The sequence below is a fragment of the Lissotriton vulgaris genome, chromosome 4_1 (genome assembly GCF_964263255.1).
Source record: "Lissotriton vulgaris chromosome 4_1, aLisVul1.2, whole genome shotgun sequence".
Taxonomy (NCBI): Eukaryota; Metazoa; Chordata; class Amphibia; order Caudata; family Salamandridae; genus Lissotriton; species Lissotriton vulgaris.
Window position 1 is genome coordinate 894,703,115 of NC_141691.1, and position 20,950 is coordinate 894,724,064.

Genomic DNA, 20,950 nt, shown 5'->3' on the forward strand with positions numbered 1-20,950 from the left:
ACAACATCTTCAACAGAATCCTTTTTCTTACTGCTTACAATTACTGGTTGATCTACTTTTCTTTTTTTTGCTACAACCTCGCTGCAGTTTACCTCGTTTCTTCTTTTTCGGCCTACCACACGCTTTTCAAACAGAGGATATTGAGGTAAATTTGGAGCATACTCTCTTCTTAACCCATTATATTCTTTTACACAATTTAGATCTGCACTAATCTTTGTCTCATCAAAATCAATCAAGTACAATCCAGATAAAGTTCTGACTCGAGATAAAGCAACATATGCCATACCCTCCTTGAACACAGAACTTCCAATATTCACCAAAGCACTATCTACACTTAAACCTTGAGCTTTATGAATAGTCACCGCATATGCCAAAGAAACAGGAAACTGTTTTCGGCGGACATATAAATCTTTCACAAGCAAAAATCAAGCAGAACAACAACTGAATTGTTGTACTTCTTCAATTCCATCAAATTTAATTTTTAAAAATTCAATTCCATCTCTATTTTCGGTAATACACAAAATCAACAACATGACCCATTGCTCCATTTACTAAACCTCTTTCCACATGTAAAATCCGTCGTAAAATTATACGACAATTTAAACATGCATACAAAGTCTTTTCAAAACCAGCAGTTTTAGATATTGTCTTCTCTAAAGAATCCAATTTTGATTTCAACTTTTCTGACAAAATAATAGTTTCTCCTTCATGCTTTATTTTATCAATAGCTTCCAGTTTCACAATGTCTTGATTTTCTAACTTTAACATTTTGTAGTTGAAGATTGAACATTCTTGCAGAGTTGGCATCAAGCATATGACAGATTTGTTTTCAGCAATTTTCTTTAAAAAATTCTCTGGGAGAATATTTTCGTTTGGAAACAAATTTGAAATTAATCGTGCCTGTAAAGCTTCTTTGCCATGCTCACTTACTTTTCCAATTCTTACATCTTGTAGAATATTTTTAAAATCTTCATCCTTTGCCTGTCGCATACTTTGAAGCAGTTTTGCATATTTGAATTTTAACCATATATTAACATTTCCAATGCTTACTAGGCACTTCCTGGTATCTTCATGCGTAAGCATTTTAAACACTGGTTGTCCTTTCACTGGAGTTTGCTGCAGTAGATCTCCAATAACAATGATGTGTTTGCCTCCAAATAACACATCATACTCTGTTTTAAGAATTTCTTGCATTCTTAAATGCACAAAAGCAAGCATTACATTTGATACCATGCTTACCTCATCAATGATAAGAAGTTTCATTGTCTTCAGGACTCTGGAAACTTCACAACAAGCTTCTCCAGATAGCTTGTGGTATTTTAATTTATGATCATGCTCTACTGGCAGCATCTATAAACGATGTAAGGTAATCCCTTTAATGTTATGTGCTAACATCCCAGTTGGAGCGGTAACAACACAAGACAGCGTTGACTCAGTTATTTTCTGCAGATAAGTTGTAATTGCTTTAATCAGAAAACTTTTTCCAGTTCCTGCTTCTCCACTCACGTACAGCCGGACAGGCATAAATGACGTACATGAGCACTCTTTTTTCTCATGACATAAACCATGCTCAATCTGCTCTGTGACTTCGTCATGTATTTGTTTCTGCTCAACGTTTAGTTCTTTTTCCAAATCTTCTAAGTTAACTACATCCTCCTGAACTTGTTCCATGGCTCTTTCCACTTCATCCATGGCAGTGGCAGCTTCATTTTGGATAATTGGTCCTCCTAGTATTTCCTGACTCTATGAAGCAGAACTCTGACTGTCTTGAGAACTGTCTCTAGCAATCTCTGCTGCAATTGTAGCTTCTTGCTGTATTTTCTCATTCAACATTTGCAGATAATTTGAAAAAACAGGACATTCTATGGTATCATTGGTTGCATTGAAAAAGTCTTCATAACTGAGAAAATCTCCAAGTAGTTCCTCTTCTGTACGCCATGGCTTAAAGAGTTGCAAAAGAGCTAAATAGTAAAATTCCCTTTTGTCAGGAGATTCGCAACTCAATTTTCGATGATTAATCAAATGGCCTTTTCTTTGTTTCACCAGACATCCTTCACATCCAATTACAGCATATACGTCTTTATTGATATCTTCTGTGATGTTCCTCTTAAAAGTATAGCTTTGCAGAACTTCATAGAGACAAACGTTCTCAAGATGACTACTTCTATTTGGATAGCATGTATCCAACATGTTTGTCTTCAAAATATCTGTACTGTTTGGTTCTTTCTCCGCCAAATACTCAATTTCTTGTACAGATTTCAAAACTCAGTTTCGTGTTGCAGCAAGACCTAGACTCACCCATATGATTGTTCTAGATCTGGCATATAGACTTGCTTATGATAACCGATCAGAACATTCATATGCTCCAATTTCTCGATGCGACAACATCTTCAGACTGTAACTGTACAATTTCTTACTTAGACTCTTTTCATGTGAAATTTCCTCCCACATTTCCTTCAGTTCCGTCTTTTCTGATTTTGTGATGTAAGACGTCACATATCGAGCCACAGCAATAGAGTTGTCAGCAACATATTGAATATCCATGTTAGCATTCCACATGGACAAAATTACTGGGTTGTAGTCATTTATGTATTTGGACTCTTCATTTCTTCTTAAGTTGTATGTATTTTTCGGTGATTTTCTTGTCACAGTATGTCGCAGAGAAGACATAAAATTGTTCACTCTTCCATTAGATATTACTGGTCGTGGAAATCCAAAACGACATTTTGTGTAGAACTTGTCCTTGGATTTGAACTTTCGACAACAGTATTTTCCACAACAATGGGTTTGAAAGCGTAAAACTTGATGTCTTAAATTGTTTTCTTCTGTACTTTTCGGAACAGCACATGTAGAATACTGTTCAATGAAACTCATTGCTGTGTCATCCGAATCTGTTCCAAATTTGGGTGCATCTTTGATCCATAGCAGCATATGTATGTGAGGAGCCCCTCTTGCTTGATACTCCTTTCTCCAAAAGAAATCCAAAACCTCTCCAAGCGGAGGATTTTTTTTGTTTGTGATAAAAGACATCAAAGCTTCAAATCTATGATTGAAATACCTGCATACATTAACTGGATCCAAAGAGCACAGTTCTCCGGGTGTTTTGTATTCTATATTTTCAATGTTTGCATTTGCCTCTCATAGAAATTGAAGTAAGTCTTCCCAAGCATACTCAGCACAGCTAAGAGTGAGGAACCATGTAGGAGTTCCTAAGTTTCTTAGCATACATTTCAATTCCCCATGACGACCGTACCAATACTCGTTAGTACCACGCTGACATGCCATGAGATTCATTAGGTGAGATTCCAAAATACTGTCTTGCAGTTTGACTTTATCCGTAAAGTCCCTTGCTGAAACATTTTGCAGATGTACTCCACTTTTCAGTATATGGTTCACTGCATAAGAAAGTCTAGACAGGTCACTCTCAAACAGTAGATGAAACAAATATGGAATGCATTGACTAAACCTTGGATCTTCTGCATATAATCTTAAAGTCCGGTATTCAAATGCAGGAATTTGAACAGGTCGGTCGTCATATCGTCCACCTTGACCTGTTGGAAATAACTGAGGAAAACAACGAGCTTCCAAACTTTCTTCCCATACACTAATGGGACTTCCTTTTGCTTCTTTCATTTGAAACAAGTCAATAGCATTCCCCATTACTTCTTTGGAATGCAAAGGATGAACACTATAATGTTCACAAATTTCTTCACTACTAGAGTCATCAACTTTTTCAATTTGCCCAGCTGAGAAATCACTGTCTTCTTCTACAGTTGTTTCCTCTTCTCCAACATATACATTTTTGTAGTAGATTGTTTTTTTACCAAATACAACATTGCCTTTTTGACTTTCCTAACATCCACTAATTCTTGCCAGACTTTCTGACTCTTTGTCGGAACACCATTAACTAGAATAACCAGAGGTTCCTCTTCCACTTTTTCTACACCAATTGTATCAATATTTTTCTTACAATCTAGAGGCAAATAAACAACTCTTCCCTTTAATCCTTGTCTTAGGCTCCATGCGAACAATAGCCTGAAAAGGATGCACACATTGAATCAGAATAGACTCATAGGTATTTAAATCCATCAATTCAGAAGGAATGTCTACCAACTCAAGATTATTATGAACAGCTCTAGCAGGCATTCTGTTTTCATTTATTTTATTATAACAATATTTACAAATACTTTGATCAGAACCCAAATCAAAACAATTTTCTTCCAACAAATAAGTTGCAAAACCCTTCCACTCATTATTATTTTCCATTTCAGTTTTTACATATAAATCAACTAACCTAGTCTGATTCTTATAATGAGTTTGTCGACAACACACACAAGAAAAATTAGGCCTTTCACTTGAATTGACCTTAAACTTTATAATTTCATGGGCAAATTTTTCTGTACTTGAAATCTGCACATTCTCTTCCACATTACCTTCTATCAGGTTCTGCATTATCCTCTTTTTCACCAAAATAACAAAACTCAATTTCTTCACAAATGTTCTTCACATCTAATTCAGATCCATGCAAAAGAGCACTGTTTAACTGTTTTAGCTTAAGTGCTGGACTTTTTGCATAATACAACCTTCTCACTAATTTCCTCACTTTATTATGATGCTCTGCTAACATCCTAAAATGGTGAAAAACACTCTGACATACTACTTTTCTTGAAAGACAAGCCAGTGAATGCCCATGCAAACCTGTTTTTTCTCTCACTCTGCAAGGATCTAACTCTTGCAACATCTTCATCTTTTGTTTAAGACTTTTCTTAGGATATGTACGTAAGAAATTGTGAAACAAATCAATTGAATCCTGTCACACACTACAAATAATACTACAATTCCAAGTATACACTGGAGCCTTAGGACATCTCCCTAAAACTTCATCAGCTAACACCTCTTCTGCATTTCTAGGCACAATTTTTTCTTTTTCAACCGGACAACGGTCCTTCACCTCATATGCTCGACCACTGGTGTCAACTACATGCACCAAATCATTATCCTGAAAGTAACTCTCTTCATTAAAAAATGGCTCACAACTTAAACTATGCTTCCATTCTCCAGAAAAAACATCACAAAAATTAGTCCGATTAATTACTCTTTTCCACTTACATTTTGATTTCAAAACATTGATTACCTTATCTAGGGTACAAATTCTGTTGATTACTAAAATATATAATTTCTTTTCACTTCAAAAGCCTGATCCACAATCTTCATTATACTTTTCTTTCTCTTGTAAAAAGCTGTTTTCTTTTTATAATTCTTAACATTTTTTAATAAATTTAAAACAATTCTGTTATAAAACATTTGTCTACGAATGTCAATAAATTGATTTCTCCGTCTATTACTATAGACAATATCATCTCCTTGTACAGGTCTAACATTTTTTGGGGGTCTCTGCTTTTTCTTTGTATTTACAGATGATTTTTTTTTCTTTGAAACAATATCCAGATGTTTTTTACATTGCGTTAATTTGCTTAAAAAATCCTTTGTTTGCTTACCAGGAGCATTTTTTTTTTCACTGAAGATTGTGTTTTGGATGAATCTTCTAATTGTGTGTTCTTGGACAATAAAGCATGTTTATAACTTTTTCTTCTTCTTTCCTTCGTCGGCATATTCTTTTATCTTTCTATAGATGATTACAATCTGTGGTAAAGAAAAAAGAACATATTATAGACCACTACTAACATATTACATAGCAATGACAATAAGTAAACAATATAAACACTAGTTTACAACATAACTAAGTTTATAGCACAGCAACTGTGTCTCAACAGAGTAGGAAATCATGCAGTGAGTGTTGTTTCTCAGTTTATGGCAGTGCAGTACAGTTTCATTATTAATCTCACTCTCTGCCTGCACCATCTCACTTTTTGCGTGTGTCATCTCACTTTCTGGCTGCACATCTCTCTCTTTGTGTGTGTAATCTCTCTCTTTGCGTGTGTCATCTCTCTCTCTGCCTGTGCCATCTCTCTTTGCGTGTGTCATCTCACTCTCTGCCTGCGCCATCTCTCTCCTTGCGTGTGTCAGCTCACTCTCTGCCTACGCTATATCTCTCCTTCCGTGTGCCATCTCACTCTCTCCCTGCGCCATCTCTCTCTTTGCTTGTGTCATCTCGCTCTGTTTATGCCCCATCTCTCTCTCTCTCTGTGTCATCTCTCTGTTTGTGTGTGTCATCTCAATCTCTGTCTGCACGATCTCTCTCCTTGTGTGTGTCATCTCTCTCTTTGTGTGTGTCATCTCTCTCTTTGTGTGTGTCATCTCTCTCCTAGTGTGTGTCATCTCACTCAGTCCCTGCACCATCTCTCTCTTTGTGTGTGTCATTTCTCTCTTTGCGTGTGCCATCTCACTCTGTGCCTGCCCCATCTCTCTTTTTGTGTGTGTCATCTCTCTCTTTGTGTGTGTCATCTCTCTCTTTGCGTGTGACATATCACTCTCTGCCTGTGTCATCTATCTCTAGTCCAGCATTGAATCAAAGCATGAGAAACAATATAAAAAAAAGAGTACCCTATAAGCAAAGAGATGCAAACTGTGAGGAGACACAGGTGACATTATAGAAAAAGGTGCAAATATAATTCCTTATTTCACACAGACACTCAGTCTGATCCTTGTCAAACATGTTAAAGTCATACATATTTCCAAAAAACATTTAGCATAGTAATTCTTTAAAGACACAGAGCACAGCCCATATCAATGACCACTACATTACAATACAGAAACCTGACTCATTTCCAAAATACATTTCCAATATGCACCATTAATTTTTTGCCAGCATTACATAGAAACATGAGACACAATGCAAAAAGAAACGGTACCCTATAAGCTAAGAGATGCAAACTGTGAGGAGACACAGGTGACATTATAGAAAAAGGTGGAAATATAATTTCTTATTTCACACAGACACTCAGTGTGATCCTTGTCAAAAATGTTAAAGTCATACATTTTTCCCAAAAACATTTAGCATAGTAAATCGTTTTAGACACAGAGACACAGAGCATAGCCCATATCAATGACCACTACATTACAATGCAGAAACCTGACTCATTTCCAAAATACATTTCCAAAATTAATTCTTTTGGTCAGCATTACATTGAAACATGAGACACAATGCAAAAAAAACAGTACCCTATAAGCTAAGAATGCAAACTGTGAGGAGACACAGGTGACATTATAGAAAAAGGTGAAAATATAATTCCTTAATAGACACAGACACTCAGTGTGATCCTTGTCAAAAATGTTAAAGTCATACAATTTACCCAAAAACATTTAGCATAGTAAATCGTTTTAGACACATGGCACAGCCCATTTAAATGACCACTATATTACAAGGCAGAAACCTGACTCATTTCCAAAATACATTTCCAATATGCACTCAGTGTGATCCTTGTCAAAAAAGTTAAATGACCACTACATTACAGTGCACAAACTTGACTCATTTCCAAAATACATTTTCAATATGCACCATTACATTTTTTACCAGCATTACAAAAAACATGACACACAATGCAAGAATAAAGAAACCCAATATGCTTCTTAATCTTCCCCATAGTGCATACAGCACTCTATCTATATTAAATGAATCATTACTCACCTTTAAAAAGGCTTTTGAAGATTTAGAACAGTGTCAGTCACACACACCAGATTTTCTTAAGCAGAATCTCTGAAATGCACCTTAGACACTGCAACCACAAATGGCCCTGATTCCCTGTAATTCTTCACACATATCCCTGGACTTAACCAATCAAAATTCTTCCCACACTATTTCAAAACCAAACTAACATTTTAATTGGTTCTACATTTCAACACTTTCAAACTCACATAATATTCACCCATCCCCCCAGTACTCATTCAGCCTGTTACGATGGTAACTCCCACCTAACTGAGCACACAGGTGAAAAGTTCATCATACTATGTTGCAAATGAACTCAGCAAGGGTGTTTGAGCTCTCAATATACTAGCTAATCATGTGCAATGTTCCTTTCAATGACCTTTTCTCAACCATTAGAATTACTTCTTTCAAAACACAAAAGCATGCACCCTAATATGTTTTGTAGCATTTTCAGAAACCACCAATCATTTCTTTTTCTTCAAGTGCACTGAATCTCATCCACATTTTTTTCTAAACTCCTACTATTGAAACTGCCATTTCATTTCCAGAGCCCATCTGAGTACAACAAAACCTCCCTTCAAGATGCCTAAAGTCTGGATTTTGGGACACAGCTATATTTACTGGAGTGAAAGGTATGCAGAAAACAGAGGTATTCCCAACCTTGATTTACCAAATGTGGATATTATGTGGATTGGCCAGAGAGGATTGAGATATCACCAATTGATACCATTGGTAAAATCCTTTTTGCATCTCCAACACACTGACCTCATAATTGTGCACTGTGGTGGAAATGACCTAGGCACATTGACTGGGGTAGGTCTGGAAATGCTTTTAAAGGACACCTTTGGGCAATTGATGTCACTTTATCCTCAAACTGCCTTTGTGTATTCCAATATATGCCAAAGACAGAAATGGTATTGGTCCAACCAATTTTGTACGCAGATTGAGAAAGCAAGGAAACATGTGAATAAATCTGTTTCTGCTTTCCTGAGAGACTACGGTATGGGTTCCATATACCGCAATAACTTGCGTTACAACATGCAAGGCATCTGTAGGAGAGATGGTGTACATTTCTCAGATGAGGGGAACAGAGTCTTTCTCCTGAATTTTAGACTCTGCATCAGTACCTACTTGTAGGTACTTAAATCACCCACATAACACACCAACTCTTTTCAGAGCTACCCTACCTCTAAGCCCTCTAATTATTATTTTACTCTAATTTTTTTCCACTGTTTTTCCCCGTGGTGCGCTCAGGGTACGCGTACCTGTAAACGCCTGTGTAAGCGCACCCTGAGCTTACTCCGCGAAATTAAAAAAAAAATAATAATAGTGTTTTTGCCCTTCAGGGTCCTCCTAGGCCCCCCTGAGAAAACCTTGGGGGTCTCTACCCTGCCCCCTTTTATAGTATTTCCCTTTGGTTTTATCACCTCTTTTGTCTCGATTCTACTGAGACACAAGATGGCGGACTCTCCGGACTGTTTGGGATGTTGACAGACACCCGAGAGCCAATCAGCTTTCCGCTCGCGATCTTCTGTGGCGCGCCGGGTGCGCTTACCGGTGCGCGTTCCCTGAACGCTCTAAGCGCGCATATAGATCTATACAATTTTTGGAAGTTAATTTTCATAAAAACCACTGCAGCAATTTTCACCAAATATAGAAAGGGCCCTACTACGTACCAGTCCCTACCATTTTGCCACGTTTGGTGTAATTCCGTTCAGCTGTTTGGGCTGTAGCCATGTCTAAATATCCTATGGAAAATTGCATGGGGAAAACACATTTGAAAGTGTTGAAATTTAGAACCAAATAAAATGTTACTTTGGTTTTGAATTTGTGTGTGATGTGTTGTGTTTATATCTAGGACCATAATTCAATATTCCCGATTTATGCCCTTGTGAGGTTATAATCAACAATATCCCCGATAAAGGCATAAGAATCAGATCCATATTCAGTAATAGCCCATGCAGTCCAAAGCACAGCACAGGTACTCCCATCTACTCCTAGAAAGCACAACGAGTTCTTTAAACAAACCAAGCCTCCAGCAGCCCGGGAAAATCCCCCCTGCTTTTGTTTTTATTTGAACTAGAACTCCTGAAGTCCAGAAAGAACTGTTAGTTCTTAGTGACGTCTTATGTCCAACCTTACATCAAACCCGGCACCTTCCAGGTATAAAATACCAACAGTTGCCTTAAGCAAACACACGGTGGTTTGGAGCAAAGCGGCCATCTACTTGCCCGAGAGCCTAGCTGATGCAAGAGCCCACGGAAGCCGCCCCTTCTGTTTGACACACTGAGAGAGACACTGTCTTTTTCCCCAGCCGGGAAAATCCAGCTCTGGTGTTTCCAGCCTACTCTTGCGGGTGGCCTGGATATCGAGCCCTGAGGAAAGAGATACCAGACCTCCCACATTCTATTACCAAGGTACGGAGCTGACTAAACCCTTGAGAGAATTCTTGATGCAAATTCTTGGCAAAACTATCTTAACCAACTTAACTTAAACTGCTACTTATTCATCCCTTCCCATGTATCAGGCTTAGGTCAGGAACACCGGGGTAGGCTTAGTTAGAAGCACCAGTTGAGTACGTTAGTCAATGTATTTGTGTTTGTATATATTTTATCCATTTTAAAGTATCATATGGCTAAGAAACCATATCAATGCTTTTACAGTATTATTTCATAATATTACTTTTACTGTACGCACTTTACTTTACTTTAAGTATTGCAATTGTGGCAATTCATTTCTCTTGCATGAGGAAGAAGACTGCTCAATAAATAACACCTTTTATTGAAAACGCCTGTCTCTCTATTTCTCTGCATTCTGGTGAAACTAAGTATGCACTGCTGACTGAGTGAAATAGCTGCCTATTGTTTTCTCACGACTCTAGAGATACACTCTTATTCTGAGGGAGCAAAGTTGTCATGTTTATGCGGTTGTCGGAAACTGAATCCCTTACTGTCTGACTCAGGGAAGTTCATCCCTCCCTATTCATTCAAGAAAGTTTCCAGTGACCTCGGAGCTAGCTGGTGCAAACCTAAATTAAGTTTAACATAGTCAGTAGAGACCTAGATGACCTCAGTCCTACGTCTACACTGCTGTTTATGTTATTCCAATGCGCAGAGCCTATTGGGAAAATAGGAACTACACTACAGATGAAGTTTGATTGGTTATGTACATGAATATATATGAAAAATGAGAGGGAAACACAGCCATTTTGTGATAGTAGTGTCTGAGGTATATTTTTGAGGAATTTTTGGTGTTCAATTTCTGGTGTTACACAGTACTAACTCTTCTACTGCTTTCTAAAAAGTGAGTTGTTAATTTGTAAGGGGAACTATGTTGTACACTTTAAGTTAATTGGAAAAATGTTTTTTGTTAGTTATTTACTGTCCCTCTGTTATAGTTATGGATTGAGTTAGGCTTCATCACATGCAGTGCTTTTATATTTCTAGTTCCTGCCTGATACTATACACTGCCCAAAGATAACTTCACTGTTAAAAACTCAGAAGTACCTATCTCAACTTGACCCCTACAGTGCCCTAACTCTACTGATATAGTTATATATAGTATTTGAAAAAATGTGTGCATATTCATTTTAAAGAACTAAATACTTGATAAAGCTAGTTTTATATTATTTATTACTAAAAACGATAAATTAAAGTGATTATTTTTTTCTGCAATTTACAGCAAGAAATTTCAAAATAAAATAGATCACAATGAAGAGATTGTTGATTTTTTTTTTGAATTTTCCACTACTTTTATTGAGATTTTGAATGTCCCGGTTATTGACAGCACCAGTAATGAAGAAGTTTCTGTTGGAGGAGATGACATGAGGGATTTTTTTGATCAGTCTCTGGATGGCGAATTTCTCGAATGTTTGGAGACCATAGGGTTCCAGGAAACATCTTTGCAGACTTTTGATGAGGAGATTCCTGATGATGTAATTGGTGAGGAAATTCCTGATGATGACATGTTACTAGTTCTTTTAAATTATGAAAATTCAGAAGAATACATTTATATTTAGAAATTAAAAAATTGTTTGAGACATTATTCATTTTTATTTGTAATTTATGAAGTAGTAGCGAAGTGATTGTGGTATAAAGTGAGACTTATAGTATAGAGTGCAACATTTTTGTGTTACATAGTAAGTTTACTCATAGTTACTTCCCTTCTCTCACTATATTTTCTCCAATGTGTATTTGACATCTCTTCTTCATCTCCTGCCTCCTTTCTCTCACTGTCTGTCTCTGATGCACCCTATCGCCGCCATTTTGTGTAGTTTCAGAAGAAAGTGAAATGTAATAGTTGAGAACGTGAAAAGGGGGCAGGGTAGAGTGCCCCTGACCCCCTAGGCCTTCTCAGGGGGTCCCTAAAGGATCTGTTTCTGTTTTCCTGAGAGACTATGGTATGGGTTCCATATGCCACAATAACTTGCGTTACAACATGCAAGATATCTACAGAGGAGACGGTGTTCATTTCTCAGATGAGGGGAACAGAGTCTTTCTCTTGAATTTCAGACTCTGCATCGGTACCTACTTGTAGGTACTTAAATCACCCACATAACACAGCAGCTCTTTTTAGAGCTACCCTACCTCTAAGCACTCCAAATTCTTATATTACACCATTTTCTTTCACTGTTTTTCCCTGTGGTATGCTCAGGGTACGCGTACCTGGAAGCGTACATAGGAACGCACCCAGCGCATACCCCGTGAAAATTTCAACAACAACAAAAATCGTTTTTTTGGCCTTCAGGGTCCTTCTAGGCCCCCCTCAGAAAACCTAGGGGTTCAGGGGGTGTCTACCCTGCCTCTTTTAATCATTTCCCCCTTTTTTTCACCTCTTGTGTCTCGATTCTAGCCAGACACAACATGGCGGACTCTCCGGACTGTTTGGAATGTTGACAGACACCCGAGAGCCAATCAGTTTTCCGCTCACGCACTTCCCTGGCGCGCCGGGTGCGCTTACCGGTACGCGTACCCTGAGCGCTCGAAGCGTGCATATAGATATATAGATTTTTTAAAGTTAATTTTTCACCAAATATAAAAAAGGCACTTCTGCGTACCAGTCCCTACAATTTTGCAAAGTTTGGTGTAATTCCATTCAGCGGTTCGGGCTGTAGCCGTGTCTGAACGTCCTATGGAAATTAACATGGGGAAAACATGTTTTGGGACCCCCCTTTTTTCTCGGCCCCCGCATGAAGAATCCCCCCGAAACTTCCAGGGAAGGAGCGGAGCGGAGCTGGCCTAAAATTTGGAAAATTACACGCAAATTCCTTAACCGGCGCAAAAGTTATTCCCAATAGAATGTTGCGGATTTCCTATGGAATCTAGATCCTAAATATAACTACCTACTGGCGACTGCCAGTAGGTAATATATCCATACTAATATAATAAAGAAAGAGCCCAAACCTTTGAGGTGGGTAATCTCAGGAACCACAGCACCAATCACAACACCCAATACAGCGTTGGAAAGGGCAGTTGCAGCAGAAGGACATATGCTATGCAGACTCCCACTATATACATTTAAAAGGTAAAAGAACCGTGCCAGCAAAGTAGTCCCTTGTGGGCGTGTCTGTGTTGTGCTGTGGGCGTGTGCTGGGGGTGTGACAAATGCTGGGGGCGTGTGGTACGTTCCGCCCTTCATGCCATGTCTCATAATCATATCCCACCCTTACTCCTTAAAATAGCCCAACACCCTTAAACACTAACCCATCTTAACCCTATAAATATACCCTGTACCCCAAAACCCAAACCTATCCCTAAATCCTAAAAATACCCCTGTACCCCAAAACTCAAACCTAGCCCTGAACCCTATAAATACCCCTGTAGCTCAAAACCCAAACCTACCCCTGAACCCTAAAAATACCCCTGTACCCCAAAACCCCAACCTAGCCCTGAACCCTAAAAATACCACTGTACCCCAAAACCCAAACATAACCCTGAACCCTAAAATACCCCTGTACCCCCCAACCTAGCCCTGAACCCTTAAAATACCCCTGTACCCCAAAACCCAAACCTACCCCTGAGCCCTAAAAATACCCCTGTACCTCAAAACCCAAACATAGCCCTGAACCCTAAATATAACCCTGTACCCCAAAACCCAAACCTACCCCTGAACCCTTAAATACCCCTGTACCCCAAAACCCTAACCTAGCCCTGAACCTTTAAAATACCCCTGTACCCCAAAACCCAAACCTATCCCTAAATCCTAAAAATACCCCTGTACCCCAAAACTCAAACCTAGCCCTGAACCCTATAAATACCCCTGTACCTCAAAACCCAAACCTACCCCTGAACCCTAAAAATACCCCTGTACCCCAAAACCCCAACCTAGCCCTGAACCCTAAAAATACCACTGTACCCCAAAACCCAAACATAACCCTGAACCCTAAAATACCCCTGTACCCCCCAACCTAGCCCTGAACCCTTAAAATACCCCTGTACCCCAAAACCCAAACTTACCCCTGAGCCCTAAAAATACCCCTGTACCGCAAAACCCAAACATAGCCCTGAACCCTAAATATAACCCTGTACCCAAAACCCAAACCTACCCCTGAACCCTTAAATACCCCTGTACCCCAAAACCCTAACCTAGCCCTGAACCTTTAAAATACCCCTGTACCCCAAAACCCAAACCTACCCCTGAACCCTAAAAATACCCCTGTACCCCAAAACCCAAACCTACCACAGAACCCTAAAATAACCCTGTACCCCAAAACCCAAACCTAGCCCTGAACCCTTAAAATATCCCTGTACCCCAAGCCCCAAACCTACCCCTGAGCCCTAAAAATACCCCTGTACCCCAAAACCCAAACCTAGCCCAGAACCCTAAAAATAACCCTGTACCCCAAAACCCAAACCTACCCCTGAACCCTAAAATACCCCTGTACCCCAAAACCCTAACCGAACCCTGAAACCTAAAAATCCCCCTGTACCCCAAAACCCAAACCTAGCCCTAAACCCTAAAACTACCCCTGTACCCCATAACCCAAAACTATATCTGAACCCTTAAAATACCCAAACACCCCAAAACATATACCTCAGTACCCCAAAACATATACCCCTATAACCATACTTACCTTATCCAAACATTATAAAAAAAACATGCTTTTACCATTCATGCATTTACAACGAATTTCGATGTAAATGTATATGTGGTAAAAGCATATAAAATGTAATGCCATGCGTTATAACGGCATTGCGGAGTCATGGTACTTTCGTAATGAAAGTATGCAGAGTGATGGTATGCGGGAAGAAAGTTGCGGAATAATGGGTGTTTACCCTCCCCGGTAACTGCGAACTTTAGAGCTCGGGAGCTACGTCCGAATCTCGGCATCAGCTCAACATCCTGTGATTCCAGGCAAATCGATTTGTCTCCCCGTGTCTACCACACATGAATGTGTTCTTCTGTAATGTAAATTGCGCTCATGCCATGTTGTCGAATTCGCGCTATATAATATTGCAAGGAAAAATAAAGTAGGGAAACTCGAGTTCACACACTACTGAATCCGCACTCTTAAGTGCATCAGAAGTGCACTGTGAATCGGAGCGTTTCACAGGCCTGTCACAGATAAGAAATGCTATCAAAACAAAGTGCTACAAAACAATAGACTACTGGCCGGCAGCAATTCATACCCGGACAACGTCGGGACGGGCTGCTAGTATATATATAAAGTAAACAATTACTGTACATGTATTCATAGCTGCTCAGGGTTGTCTATACATTAGTGCTTTCCCTGCCCTGAAAACTGTTATTTTTTATAGGGGTCCCTATTTTCACATTCTTAAGACCTCATATATTATATCACTCATGACATGGTCAGTGACATCAATGATTACATCACTGATGACATCTCAAATGACATCACTGATGACATTATCCAGTGAGTGTGTTTCATAAACGCTTCTGAGACTTAAATATATATACTAAGTTTGTGCATAAGTTAAATTACTATTCTTTTTGTACTACTAAAGAGTGATACTGTTTCTAATATATGTCATCTGAGTGGCACTGTGACTGTATCAATGTGGAAGTGGATGTCTGAGCGGCTGTATGGGTGTGTGAGTGGTTGTATGGATAAATGGGTGGGTTGGTGAGTAGCTGTATGGGGTAGAGAGTGACTGTGTGATTGGCTGTATTGGTGAGTGAGGGCTTGAATGAGTGGTTTTATGGTTCAGTGAGTAGCTGTGTGAGTGGTTGTATGAGTGTGTGAGTATGTGTGTGACCTACTGTATGAGTGACTCAGTAGTTGTGTGAATGGCTCTATGAGTGAGTGACTGGGTATGTAATTAGATGTATGGGTAGGTGACTGTTTGAGTGGGGATAGGTAACTAGGTGTGTGAGTAGTTGGTTTGCTCAGTATCTCTGTGAGTGGCTTTATAGGTGAGTGGCTGTGTGAGTGCTTGTATTACTGTATGAATGGGTATGTAAGTGGTTTTGTGAATGAGTACATGGATGTGTGAGTGGCTATGTGGATGAGTGATTAGCTCTGTTATTAGCTTTATGGGTGACTGTGTGAGTATCTGTATGGGTGAGTGGCTGTGAGAGTGTGTGTGAGTAGGTACGCAAGTGGTTGTATGAGTGAGTGAATGTGTGTGTGTCAGTAGTTGTATGGGTCTGTAAATAGGTATGTGAGGGGTGTATGGGTGTGTGAGTGGGCATATGAGAAGTTGTGTGGGGGTGTGAGTGGGTATGTGAGTAGTTCTGTGGATGATGTTATCAGTGATGCAAATTGAGATGCCATCAGTGATGTCATCAGTGATGTCAATTACCATGTCATAAGTAATGTAATAAGGAGTGCATTTCTGGGGCTTAAGCTATAGTTCGCTCTGGAAACTATAACTGCTGAATTTCAATGTTTTGTATGAGTGAAATCTGAGCCAAACTATAGCATCCCCGTAACCTTTGTTTTTATCAGTGAACTTCTCAGGTTTAAAATTTTTTTATTTCCTAACTGCAACATCCTTGTAACCTTGGGTTTTTTCTGTGAATTTCTAAGGTTTTTTCAATTCCATTTCCAAACTATAACATCACTGTAACCTTTCATTTGTACACAGCTTTGCACAAAATGTCTATCCAACTGGAGTACTTTCTATTGTTCAATTAGTATGTGCTACCTCTTTGGGTAAATGTATAGTGCTTATTGTACAGTTCAGCTGCGTAATGGACCAGGATAAAATGTTTCCTGACACATTTTGTGCGTTTCAGCAATGTTATTGTTCCACATTCTTCTTTATCCAGACATGTGTGATAACATGACTACTCTTATAGAGAAGATAATGACACTACAAAGAGCTGTATACTTACAATGATGTTAAGGAAGAACAATATATTCTTCTCTCATCAAGAGAGGACAACAAAGAATCCACTTATCACAGTCACTACAAATTGCACTCCTATATATCAATCATGCATTCACATCCACCAAGCATTTCAGATCTTATTTTACTATGGAATCGCTGACAAAACACACTTACTTTGCCTTCACAAAGCAGAGGAATTTATTATTATTTGAAGTTTATAAAAATATTCTAACTTGCAAGAAACAGATGTGCACAGAAGGCTTTTCCCCCTATTTTATTGTCTTCACGAAGTCTTCTCAAACAGTTATGTATATTCCGGTACCACAGTTATTCACGAACTTGATGTGATTTTCCGAAAGTGTAAAAAATATATATACACATATTGTAATTGTTGTTTGTGATCAGTGATTTACTAGAAACCATATAAAGTGATATTTTCCTAAGTAATTTTATGTTTCAACACTCTATTATTCCATTTCCCATTATTGCAAATACATCGATATTCATGAATAGCCGGCGTTCATGAATATCACGTGACTACAGATTAAAGGGATTTTATTGGACAAAACACTTTTCATTATTCTAGAAAGGATGTCCTCATCCAGTTGTCTTTTCTTTAGACTTCCAGTGCTGAGATTTGAGGTTCACATTTCAGCACCTGCTATTTTTCTATTAGAAAATTATTGTGGAGTTTTGTTTGGTTTAAATTTAAAACTAAAATGGAATTGGGTGGTAGTGGAGATCAGGAGCCACACCCTGTGAAAGACAATTCATCAGAGTATTAACCCCTGGTTGAAGCCCCAATCCACTGCATGGGAATTTTTCACCATTCCCTCCCGTGTGGGTGTATAATTGAATATGTAAGTAATTATGTCAGCATATGACTAGCTCTCTTAGTAAGTCAATGGGTCAGTAAATGTGTACGTAACCGGCTGTATGGATTGCTTACTGGCTGTATTAGTGAGTGTTGGGGTATATAACTGTGTGCACTACAGGCTCTATTACTATTGGATACATATGTGCTGTATGGGCATGTGACTGAATGCATAAGTGCCTCTGCCTGACTGGGTAGGTGAGTGCCTCTATGATTTTGTAAATACATATGTGAGTTGCAGCTTGGTTGGGACACTGGATGTTTAGCTGGGCCAATGGATCTGGAAGTGTGCATGTGACTCACTAAAACATCAAAGTACATGTCTTACCTTTTAAACACATAGTACCCTGACCTACGGCCTACGTAAACCCTACCTTAGGGGTGACATATGGAATAGAAGAAAAGTTTATAGTTAGGCACTGAGTTTTAAATGCTGACTCAACCAAGCAGTACAACTTCACACATAGGCTCTGCAGTGGCAGGCCCAATACATGTGTCAGTACTTCAGTACCTATCTAAATAAGGTATTAGTCCCTCTTTGGGTATGTTACCGGTTGCGTAAGGAGCTATGTCGCTATCTAACAAGCTGTGTTAGAATCTCTATGGTTCCCTATGGGTATATATTACTGGATGTATGGATTGCTTACTGGCTGTGTTAGTGAGCTTTGGAGTATATAACTTTGTTTGCAACTAGTTCTGTTACTGCCGGATACATAAGTGCTGTGTGGGCATGTGAATGAATGAATACGTGCCTCAGTCTCTCTCTGACTGGGTGGATGAGTGACTCTGATTTTGTAAATATGTATATAAGTTGCAGTATGGGTGAGACACTCGATATTTAACTTTACTTAAGGGCCTCAAACTACACATGTGACTGACAGACTTTCTAGTGAATGTCTTATCTTCTAAGCACACAGCACCCTGCCCTATGACTTACCTATACCCTACCTAAGAGATAACAAGTACATCAAAAATAGAACCTTAAAGTTTAGCAAGCAGTGTTTAATTGCAATTTAACTATGCAGTAAAACTATACACACACGTTCTACAGTTCGGGGGCAACACATTATTATAGGACTACTCACTCTCAGAGCCGACAGATACACACACCCACTATCCCACTCATTGAGAGACTCACAGACCCATTCATAAACCTCCCAAAACAATCACAGACCCACTCACAAATCCCCACATACACTCCTAATACTTTTGCATATTTCAGACACACTTTCATCAACCTCATGTATACATGTATCTTTTTAGTCACTTTTTTTAAACTACACTCTAATTCACATTTCTGAGTTGGTTGATTAGTAATTGTTTTTTGACGTTGTCAGTTGCACTGTACTCTCACAGAAAATGTAAAAGCTGCGTAAAAATGGTACACCACTCTCTTACAAAGCAACCATTAATGGCAACCTTTTCAACATTGCTCTTGGTGGTACCATTGTAGTTAGCAAATCCAAACATCCATTTCATATTTTACGTTTGTTATTTTACTTCTCAATGCTCAATATTACTTAACCCTTTATTGCACTTCAGTAAAGAAGCCCAATCTGGTAGTGCTTTTGTTTGTATTTGCAAATTCGTTGCGACCCTCAGCGTGGAACCCGTGTAAAACTTGTGAATACGTATGGGAGTTCAAAAACATATCTAGCTTTGTACTCTTAATACTTTACAACTACACTACACTTCATAAGAAACTCCTAAATAGGAATATAACCCCTTCTGCATAACTAATGAGTCTGAACCACTCTAACTATACCTAATACACTGCATTCTATTTTTTTTAAATGCTGTTTATTGGTTTTCATAAGTTTGAACATTTAACCATAGCATTATTTAGCGTGCATATTTTCATCCAAACAGATACTAAAAGTGTATGGATACAAAGAGGTTTACATGTTACATGATATCGACAAGTATACCTGTGTTACAACGTTGATGGAAGTACTGGGTCATACCATTGCATGCATAAAATGGTAACATTTATAATAAACATTTATTAAACACTGTTCTATAAAATAATGTCGGTGCACGCTGTCTGCTGTTGTTAGGCGTGATTCTGTTTGCATCCTAATGCATGTATTTGTCTAGTGCCATGGTTATGAGGCAGGCTTCATGTGAGTGGTATGTGGCACAAATCTGTGCAGATTGTTCCTAGTGTCACTGGATTGACATCCGGGGACATGGGGAGCCTGTTGCACTATCGAGGCCCTGCTGCGGGGTGCTGTTTGTCATGTTTAATTTTGTTTCCAGATAGGCTAAATATTTATGCCAGTCCATGGGGGTTGGGGAGGAGGGCTTGTATGACACAGTGCATTGGAGGGTCTTGTGTTCCGCCACCAGTGCCCTAAGGAGGTCGGCGAACCAAATAGAAATACAAGGCGCCACTGCCGATTTCCAGGTCATGGCTAGTGTGCGATTGGCCAGGCCGAGTGCCAGGTCCAAAAATGTGCTTAGATTCTTGCACAGAGCATTTCGTTTTGTTATGCCTAATATAAAGTGTGTTCCCTGGGCCGTGGGCTTCAGTTCCGTTGCCTCTGATAGTATTGTGCATATGTCTGCAGTGCACAGTATGTTACTATCTGGAGGCATCAATGTATATGTATCAAGGACCCCCTGAATTAATGAATCTCACAATTCCTAGGCCAGGGAAATATGCACGAATGAAAAGTAACAACCTAGGACATTTGGCGGTACAAATCACATATAGATCAGACACAATATAAGAGTAAACTACAGCTAGCTAAAAAAACAGGCTTTTATTAAACAATTAACACAAGTAAAAAATCATTCATGTAACATCAAATGACAATTATAAAATCACATTATATACCTAACAATTACATATAATAAATCCATACACAGTTTTTTTATAAAATATAAGAATAAGTGGCATGAAAATTCGGTCTCTACGCGCGTTTCGGCGGCCAGCGCCTTCTTCCTGGAGCAGCCACACAATATCTACAAAGTCAAAATGCATAGAATATAGATTATATCAATTCCAACTCACAGATTAAAAGCATGTTTCTAAACATTCTCATTACTTAAAAAAATCAAGCTTTAAAATTATTTTAGCAGCTGTAGAAAAAGAGAGGACAACTTAATAGTTTACATATGTCTTGTCATTTCCTTAAAGAATTAGTTCTGTCTATTTGTAGGTTGAGGATT